The following is a 9,979-nucleotide window of genomic DNA, read 5'->3' as shown; positions in this document are numbered from 1 at the left end:
GCAGTTGAAGATGTAGTCTCTCAGCTTCCTTTTCTATGCCCATGCTGCCAATCCTCTCACAGACATCATGGACTCTCCCTCTAGAACCAAAGACCCTTCTTTCTGTAAATTGCTTCTGATTATGGTATCTTATCACTGCCACAGGAAGAAAATACACTAGACAAACTCCCTACATTTGGGCTATATTTAAGTTGAGAGTATGATGATCTTAAGAATGAGTTTGGTTTGTTCTTCCTAAGATTCAAAATTGACCTCTGATGGATATAACTTTTAGGGCAAGGCAGAGATAGGGGACCAATTGGATCACTGAGAGAAAAGCATATGTAAACTTTGTGAAAGTCTTTTGCCTATTAATTTTAGCTACAAAATTATACTTATGGAACTAAACACTTAGCCAAGGTCTTTAAGCATTCTCTCCCTTATGGATAAGTAAAGATACAATATCAGTATATGCATGTGTATGAACAATGCGTGCTAATGTTGGAAAACTGCTAGATGATTCATCTTCCAAGCTGCTTCTGTGGCAGGCTGCCCCAGACATTCTTTATTAGGGTGATAAGTCTTTTCGGCTTGGAGATATGTCAGACCATTAGTTTTCAAAGAAGTGACATATTGTGAGTAATGAAGACTCTTCTGGAAGGGCTTCATGTGGATCTGATAGAAATCAAATATATTAGAGCTCTTCAAAGATGAATTTTCTGGTTTTAGGCCACTTTTCTTTCACAATTTCTCTCTCATTTCCTGCCTTCTGATGATGTCTTTATGGTTAACAGCTTTGCAAGAATAAAGATACAGGGATAGCAATGGAAAACTCAAACTGCAATGTCAGCTTTGTAATGTCTTTAAAAATCGTAGAGAAGTACTATTTGACATTTACTACATACTGGGCATTACATAAAACACTGCCACAGGCACTGTGCAATACCCTTAGAAGTCAGCATACCAAACCTACAGACCTCTTTTGCAAGAATTCATATTAGGCAAAGTAGAGGGGGTTTGTCCTTCCATAAAATTTAAGCTGGCTTCCCATAGTTAAAGACAGAGGACAAAAATGATGGACCAAATTGAGAACTTGGATTTTTTCATTATGCTTGATTTCTACCCCATTTACCTAACATAATGCCACTGGTAATTCTATCATTGGTAGAGTATAAAGAGCACTTAGGCCAATGGATGTCATACCACGTCACATAAACTTTATGCTGTTCTTATATTCCACTGAACTATTAGGAAGTTAATAAACACAAAGAAACAAATATCATCCATTCATTTATTCATGTTTTAGAAGTACTGAATTACATGTCAGCCTAAAATAGTAATAGTGAAGTTAAGCATTTAGGCTTGTGGATAAAAGTTATGCCTTATGATTAGAGATGCATTATTTATGGACATTTAACAATAAGAGGGAAAATCATGGACTATTTAAGCACTTGATTCTTTCTGGTGACATCAGGGAAGGCTGCGTAAAGAAGGGATGCTTGACCTGAGTTTCGAAAAAGGAAAAGGAGATTGACAGTTGAATCACACTTAAGGGCATGTTACAACGCTTAGAGCCTGCCTTGGGCAGCATCAGAAAACAGTTGCAAAAACCAAACATCTAGAAACCAGGAAGAGGCAGCAATAGAGTGATTGGGTGCAGAATACTATGACTTAGGGGTATTTCCCATCCCCAGGCATTCACATTTGCTAATGTGACCAGAAATGAACCTGCTTTGTGAACATGTGATGGATGTTTGATGGCGGAGGATGAAAAGGTCCCAGGAATGAAGTTGGGTAACTCTGGAGATGCTTTCCCTCATCACTGTCACTTTTTCTCTGAGTGTTTTCTTTTCTGTTGCTGGGTGTATTGTTGCAACCCTTCTGTTACCCTGACATTGACCATCCTGTCCTGTTTCAGCTGCTTTTGAATTCTTTATTTTAAAACAAATATCGCCACTAAGCCATATATATATATATATATATATATGTAATTTTTTTTCGGAGCTGAGGACTGAACCCAGGGCCTTGTGATTGCTAGGCAAGCGCTCTACCACTGAGCTAAATCCCCAACCCTATTTTTTATTTTTTTTGACATTTCATTCATTTTACTTTTTTATTTATGTGGGTACGTGCATATATATATATATATATATTCTTCCATAAGAGTCGTCAGGTTCCATCTATTGTTTGGCTGTGGGAGTCTGTATTTCTCTGAGTCAGCTTGACAATAGAATCAATCAGAAAACTCAGACAGTATCAGTACTAACCCTTGGTCTTCTTTCAAGTACTAATTTGGAGGAGTAACTTGAGAGGAAATCTTAGGGGTCTCGACTATTGTTTGGATATACACAGACTACAGGGAAGAGAGTAAAATCAAGCATAGGGTGTGCTTTACGTTTCCAGTTCTGCTTAGCAAAACTGCAAAGGAAACCATAGGTGGATGCTCCCAGGCGGAAGCCTGCTCACTGCACAGTTGTTTCTTTGTTTGTGCAGAAAACCAATTGTGGGTGGGAGCAAGGGAGGGGGAGACACTATTAGAATGCAATGGCATTTTAATTATACCTACCATAATTCTAACGGTTTGTTCTGTGGCGAATCGTTTGGGGAGTTGTCTTGAAATTAGAATTCAATCCTGCAAACTCAAATCAATTAAAGTAGTACTGTTTGGAAATATACAGAGAAACAGTTGAAAAAAAAAACAAACCATTTTCCAGTAATCTTGCTTTGTAATGTGTAAACTCCCTCTGAGGACTCTTGGACTAGAGAGAAGCATGGGAGAAGGCCAGGGGATTAAGTGTCACATTGCTGTCCCCTGGGGAAGCTCCACTGGAAAATAGTCTTAGCTCCTTGAACTATTTAAAGTGTCTCTGAAGACTCCCACAGAAGCCAGCCAGACATGAATCCTTACTTGCCTGAAATATGTAATATGACCCTAAGCTAGTGCTAACTAACATCCCTATTTTCCAGGAATGAAAACTTGAGAGTCAACTAAGTAGGTTACTTACTAAAAGTCATACTGAGTTTCGTTTCATAAGTGTTTATGAGTCTGCTATATTCTTAGGTACAGGAGTCATTGAGAAGGACGCTGTTTATGTCTTCCTGGGGATTTTTGTCTTGTAGGAGAAAAAATACACATTACAATGAAAGTAGTTCATGGTAAATGTAAAATATGCAAAGTAACAGAACCATGAAGAGCACGGAAGAGGAGGGACTAAAAATATGACGTCAGCATGGGCTCTGAGCTGTGAGCTTGAGAGCTCATGAATTGTGAATAGAGTTGTGTAGAATAAAGGAGTTCCAAAAAATGGGGACAGTGTGGAAGGCTCAGTGACAGAAAGGAGTCGTGAGTCACTGAGATGCAGAAAGAAAGCTGCTGTGACCATAGTACAGAGTGCTAGCTCAGGATTGGACAGAGAGCTTTGTAGGCCGTATGAACAGTATTTCAATTATTCATAGGAATGGTAAATGGAAACGTTGAAAAGCATAGTGCTGTGATCTACCAAGATCACTCCAGGAAGGTGCACTTGGTGGGTGTGTGCTCAAGTTGTTCAATAGACAACTTTTCTCACTGCTGTGATAACTTACCTGAAGAAAAGAACAAACAGAAAGAACAGGCCACTTGGTCAGGGTTTCCAGTGCTGTAGAGAAACACTGTGACCAAAGCCACTAGGGGAAGGAAGAGTATTTGACTTACATGTCCACATCACTGTTCATCCTTGAAGGGAGTGAGAGTTGGAGCTCAAACAGGACAGAAACCCAAAGGCAGGAGCTGATACAGAGAACATGGAAGGGTGCTGCTTACTGGCTTGCTCATCATGGCTGGTTTCATCTGCTTTCTTATGGTATTCAGGACTGCCAGTCCAGGGATGACCCCACCCACAATGGGATGGACCCTCCCCCATCAGTCTTAGTGGCTTAAGGCCCTTCAAACTTTCCTACAACCTGAACTTATGGAGGCATTTTCTTAATTGAGGTTCATTCTTCTCAGATGACTTTAGCTTGTGTCAAGCTGACATAAAAATAGCCAGCACATGATTGACTTTTGGCTCATAGTTAGAAGGAACAGTACATGATGGCTAGTAATGCATGGTAGTAGGAACATGAAATGTCACATCATTTTGCATCAGAGAGCAATTAGAGATGAGTGCTGGCACCTGGGTCACTGTTTTTCATTCAGTCTGGAACATGAGCTCTGGAATAGTGATGTTCATAAGTTCATAGTGATGTTAGGGGAGGTCTTCCCACCTCAGTTAGTCCCTCTGGAAATTTCCCCACAGATATACCTAGATGTCTGCTTCTGTGGTGACCCTAAATTCCATCAAACTGTCAATGAAGATTAAACAGCACAAGCCAATTTTGTGGGTGACGACTGTCAAAGAAGAAATCCTGGGGCAGTGGTGGTGGGGATCTAAAAATCACACAGGTAAGACTTTGGCTAGAAGCAAATCACAGAAGACTAAGTGGTGTGAAGGGTGACCCTGTATTTTATCAAGGGACAAGTGGATAGTTGTACTTTTGTAGCCATTAAAAATACCCATGTGCGTGTGAGGAGCTTTAATTGGACTCGGGCATGAAATTAAGAGGGAGGTAGGGCTCTAGGAAGAGTTAATGGTAATGGGCATTATCAGTATACATTGCATGAATATATAAGACATTCAGATAATTTAAAAACAATCAAAATAACCATGGCTAGTCAGATGGCTGGGCACTTAAGAACACTGGCTGCAGGGGAGGGTTGGGAGGGGAACACCCATAAGGAAGGGGAGGGGGGAGGGGGATGTTTGCCCGGATACCGGGAAAGGGAATAACACTCGAAATGTATATAAGAAATACTCAAGTTAAAAAAAAAAAAAAAAAAAGAACACTGGCTGCTCTAGCAGAGGCCCTAGGCTTGACTCCCAGCACCCACAGGTGGTTTAGGATTATCCATAACTCCATGGGAACCAGGCATGCATATGGGACACATATATCCATGCAGGAAAAGCACTCAAACACATCAAATTTTTAAAAAATAATATAACATCTCCACAAAACGCAGGTAATTCTGAACAAAACAACAAAACCAATATGTCAACTAAATAACCAAACAGACAAAAAAAAAAAGCAAAAACAAAAACAAAACAAAAAAAGGAAAACAAAAAACAAAAACCACAGAAAACAAAAACAAACAAATAACAAAACAAAACAAACAAAAAACAACAACAAACCAAAAAACAAAACCAAGAATAACACCGTGTTTTGCTGGCTTAGGTTTGGATCACTGAACTTGGGATACCTCCAAGGGATATGCAGGAATGTAGCAAATCGAAGGTAAAGGGGAGGGCCTGATGTAAACCAACCAAAGCATCTTCAAATACCCATCCTCACTCTGCCTGAGACACTCTAGACAGAGGTTTCAATGCCTTTGCGTAGCAATCCTCCTTCCTCTGAAGAGGGACAGCCAAAGGCATGAGGGCATGAGCACATTCACTGAGCTGTTATGAAAATGAAGTGCGGAGAGCAGTCTGATAAAAATAGGTAATGTGGTGGAATGAGATAGGGAGAGAGGGAGAAGCAGAAGTGGGCCGAAATGCTTATCAGCTTTATTTGTAGATCCTGTATAAGAATTTATGCTATTACTTGTACATCATAATATAAAATATAAAATCAAAGCCACCCATAGGTGGGCCTCAAGAGAGTACCTAGGAAGCAGAATGTAAATGTCTCCACTAACTGGAGAACCACAGGACAAGTTTTTGAAACACTGAGCTGGAGCATCTGGATAACCAGGCAGCAAACTTTGGACTCAGTTGTCTCATTTTTGTTTAAATAAAGTTGTGGTTTTGTTCTGGAACCTGAGCTATGCTGTTGGCCATGTGGAAAAAAAAAACCCATACTTTGTATGGATTCTCCTTCTGTAGAGAAGTGGCACTTAAGACTGAGCTGATTTGTGCAAGATTAAAAGACGTTCCTTAATAGATTCCTTAATAGAAACACATACACACACACACACACACACACACACACACACACACACACACACACACACACGTGGAGAGAGAGAGAGAGACAGAGAGACAGAGAGAGAGACAGAGACAGAGACAGAGAGACAGACAGAGATAGACAGACAGACAGACAGACAAAGCACACTCATCCTGTCCACTCCTTTTTAATCACAATATTCTCCCAAATTATCACAGTGTAGACCATCAAATCCTATTCTGGTTTTCTTTTCTTTTTATAAAAAATGTAACAGGCTTCCCTTTATTGTTAAAATCCTGATGGCTGTGACCTCATATCCATGAGATGGTTCATGTTCAATTTTATAATGAAATATAAAGAGATACTTTGTACTCAAGGCATTTGACTTGAGGTTTTCGAGAAAAACGACAGTGGAATCTTCCAAGTTGTGTCTCATGATGGTTACCACACACCTTTAGAGCTAAGCATCCTCCAAGCAGCAGTTGACTGCTCTCACTGTATCAGAAGCTACGGCACTAGATCACTTTCCCAACTGTTAAACATGTGTAGTAATAACAGATCTTCATTCTCAACAGATCCTGGCTTTCTTATAATCTCACTATTATGGCTGAGCACCCCTTTGTGTAGCCCTTCCTAAAAGATTATGAAAAGAAATAACCTAAATTGGAGATCAGGTCCACCATTTTAGAAGGAGAAAAAGGTCATGCTTACCCTACAAATATGTCACCCACTTAACTATTCAACAAAATGTCTTTAAAATTCACTATGCAGTAATGATGCCTTTGTTGCCACAACACTGAGAATCGGGCATAGGCCTGAGAGATTTAAGAAGAAACACATACTCAGGTCATTCGTCTTAAGAGAATGCCATCTGGGCATTATTGAAATCTCCTTATATACAAGAGGCAAAAGCAGTGGAAAAGTACTAGAGCAGGTGGAAAATCCCCAACCAGGAAAATGTTGTGGAAAGTCCTGGCCCCAAAACAGGGGCTGAGAGCAGCTGCCAAAGGCATAAACAACTTCTTACCACAATAAGCTGAAAGGCTCAGCGAGGGGGAAGGGAAACACCCCTAGGTAGGGCCCAACAATGTAGAATACACTAGACTGTTGCCCCTCTTTGGGGCAGCCCATTTCAATGTCTCTTTGGAGAATGCACTTTGTAGACCTCTTGCTTAAACTATCTCTCCACTAAATTCTTTCTTTTGAGAAGACAAGAATCAAAAAATGTATTGCATTTCATATTATCTCAAAACCCCCGAAGGAGAGGGGGCTTCTGGTCTGAACTCTGTTTTTCAGTTACATAACATTATTCTTGAATTCCCTCAAAGATGCTATATTGTAATAAGAAATAATATGATCAACCCTAACTAGACCACATGGAGACTAGAGAATGGAAGAAGGGGATGTATCCTAATGAATTTGAAATTTATGTCTGTATTGTGAAGAGCAAGAGTCAAAGTGCCAAACTGTTTATAATCTGAGTCTCTGTGATGAAGGGAGAGAGGGCAAGATGCTTTGGTAGGGCCACCCCGTGTAAATTCTGCACACTCAGGATGCAGTGGAGCACAGTGTTAAGATGTTTTTTTTATACTTTATTCTCATTCTGGATTATTTTGAAAAGCATTGAATTCTATGAGCATTATACTCCAAAATGTGAGCTGGCTGGACTAGTCCTTGCATCCACATTAATTTTAAGGAGACTGGATATATCCACATAGGTACAGCCCCCGACACAAAGGAAATATATGAAGCTCATTCAATATTATTAAATAGGAGACTCCCCTATAGAATTCTCAGTCTGTTCATTTTCAGTTGTTAGATTCATTTATAAAATAACCCCTCCTGTTTCACCAGGTTGTCCAAACATCAGCTTGGCCTTACAAGTGTTACAGGTTCTGACTTGCAAGCTCAAGTTTACAAGTAGATTTTTAATTTTTCTCAAATTCACTTTGACCTACATTTTGAAAGCCTATTTGTCTTGAGGAGATAGTAACTCAATAACTATCAAGTTGGCTGTCTCTTCTCTGTCTTCCCTTCCTCCTTTCCCTAGGATTACAAGTTCATGAAACAGATATAATACAAACCTAGCATTTGGGATGAAAGCTACATCTAGTGGAAGAGCACTTGCCTAGTCTATGAGAGCTCTTTGGTTTACTTTCCAGTACTATAAGTGATTAAGTAAACAAACAAATAAATAATAAATAGGAAGTACATTTATTCTCAGATATGCAAGGAGTGGCTTCGGGATCTATCTTCTGGTCTAGCATTAATAGTCACTCATCACCAGCCCTAGGGAGAAGCCATGATTCATTTTTGTCTGGTCCCATCTTGTCTGATATTTCTGGAAAGGCCTAGTCAAAATGAAGGACTCTTTCTGGTAGAGAAGCCATGTTTTCTTGCCAGTTTGTCCAAGTTGTTTGTCTATCTTCTGAGCCTCCAGATTTTCTAATAACTTGAAATTTTTGAAGCATCAATCCCAAGTATTTGCCCATCACTTTTGTTTTTTCTCACCTCTCTTATCTTTCTTTTAGCACAATGGTTGCAAATCCAGTGACCTACTTAGTGAGGAAAAAGAGAAGGGAGCTACAAGACATGGGACACCCAAGGCCAGAGTCTCAGGTGACAGCCACACCCCTCCAGTTTGCATACATATTATTGATGTTAATGTTTTCTCTTGTGGCACATACCAAGGTCAAATGTTGTAAGTGAAATGTCTTGCTGAATTTATCATGTATATGCAACTCAGCAGAACTAAACTTGAAAAATGAAGTTTTAGTTTTTTGGTTTTTTGGTTTTGTTTTATTTTATTTATTTTTGTGTGTGTGTTTTGAAATTGACCAGGACTGTATTTACTGACTTAATGAATTTTAAAATCTCCCTAAAGTAATAAGAGAAGGAATATAGCTAAAGGAATTGAAATTAAAATTGACAGACTTCTCTTAGAGAAATGCACAGGCCCAAACACCATGCATCTTTGGAAAGTAAACCCTCTGGGGTTTACGTTTTGACTGAAAACCCAACTCATACTTCATCTTTTTTTTTTTACTTTTTCTGGACAAAATAATTCTGGATACAGGATTTATCAAGAGAGGAAAAATGTTTACTTTCCTCCCTATGATCTGCTCCTATAGAATGTGGTTTTTCAGTTTCCTCTTTACTTTCCCATTTCCTGTTTACTTTCTTCATTAACAGAAATGAGGGAGGGGCAGTTCAGAGTCTGGTTTACAGAGGGGACAAGGGGGCCAGGAAGCATTATTTACCTACGAAACTGAAACAGACCTTGAGGGCCATCTGGTGCACCATGTTTTTGGGTAATTAGCATGCAGCCACATTTCTATTTAGTTTTCCTTCTGAAAGAAATCTGAAAATGTGTGCTAACAGACCGCCTGTTACACAAAGGAGCCAATGTTAAAAAATGGTTATACTCATCCCCTTTTGAAAAAAACAATGAAAAATAAAACCCCAAACTTTGTTTTGCCACCAATGACAGAAGCTCCCCTGGGAGCTGCCAGGGGCTTTGAGTCCTAGACAAAATTGCTTGTTCTCTTCAGTCACCACATTTGGTGTGCAATGTTGTCTGGCCCCAGCCACCCCCTTCCTTCCTGTCAGCCTTGTCATGCACACAGCCTTTGGGGGGAACATTTACATGATCAAATGTTCACAAAAACCATGGTGTAGCCCATTCATGGATCAACTTGAATATGGGATTCATTGTCAGCTCAAAACAGCTCGAATTTGCTCTTCCAAATAATGTTATAATAAGTATAATTTTCACAGAGTGTTGACTATTGGATGATGGGATTGAGTATCTGTGTATTGGCAATGTATATTTATTTGATTTACTCTATATAGAGAAGAAATTATTCTTCCCATCATAAAGTCTTGTAGAAGAAATCAGCAAATAGTTACATAAAGAACCTTAAACATTCTTTGATAGAAAAATTTCCTTTACAATAAGCTCAATGTAATTGCTTCATCCGCAAGATATCTGGCCGTGTTTTAAGTCAACCTGAACGAACTGATGAGAAAATGCAGGCTG

The 9,979-nt window shown here is 39.4% G+C and overlaps 1 long non-coding RNA gene across 1 annotated transcript in view; it reads left to right on the top strand.

Annotated features, from left to right (window-relative positions):
* LOC102546726 (uncharacterized) overlaps nt 1-9,714 on the top strand; it is a 224,589-nt gene extending 214,875 nt beyond the window's left edge. Inside the window, exons 7-8 of the long non-coding RNA XR_005500587.2 lie at nt 4,257-4,402; nt 8,472-9,714. This is a non-coding gene — a long non-coding RNA (uncharacterized LOC102546726). The remainder of the gene's footprint in view (nt 1-4,256; nt 4,403-8,471) is intronic.
* Nucleotides 9,715-9,979: the final 265 nt, after the last annotated feature.

This window comes from Rattus norvegicus, chromosome 2 (assembly GCF_036323735.1).
Source record: "Rattus norvegicus strain BN/NHsdMcwi chromosome 2, GRCr8, whole genome shotgun sequence".
In the NCBI taxonomy this organism is placed as follows: domain Eukaryota; kingdom Metazoa; phylum Chordata; class Mammalia; order Rodentia; family Muridae; genus Rattus; species Rattus norvegicus.
This window is presented reverse-complemented; position numbering and strand designations above follow the sequence as displayed.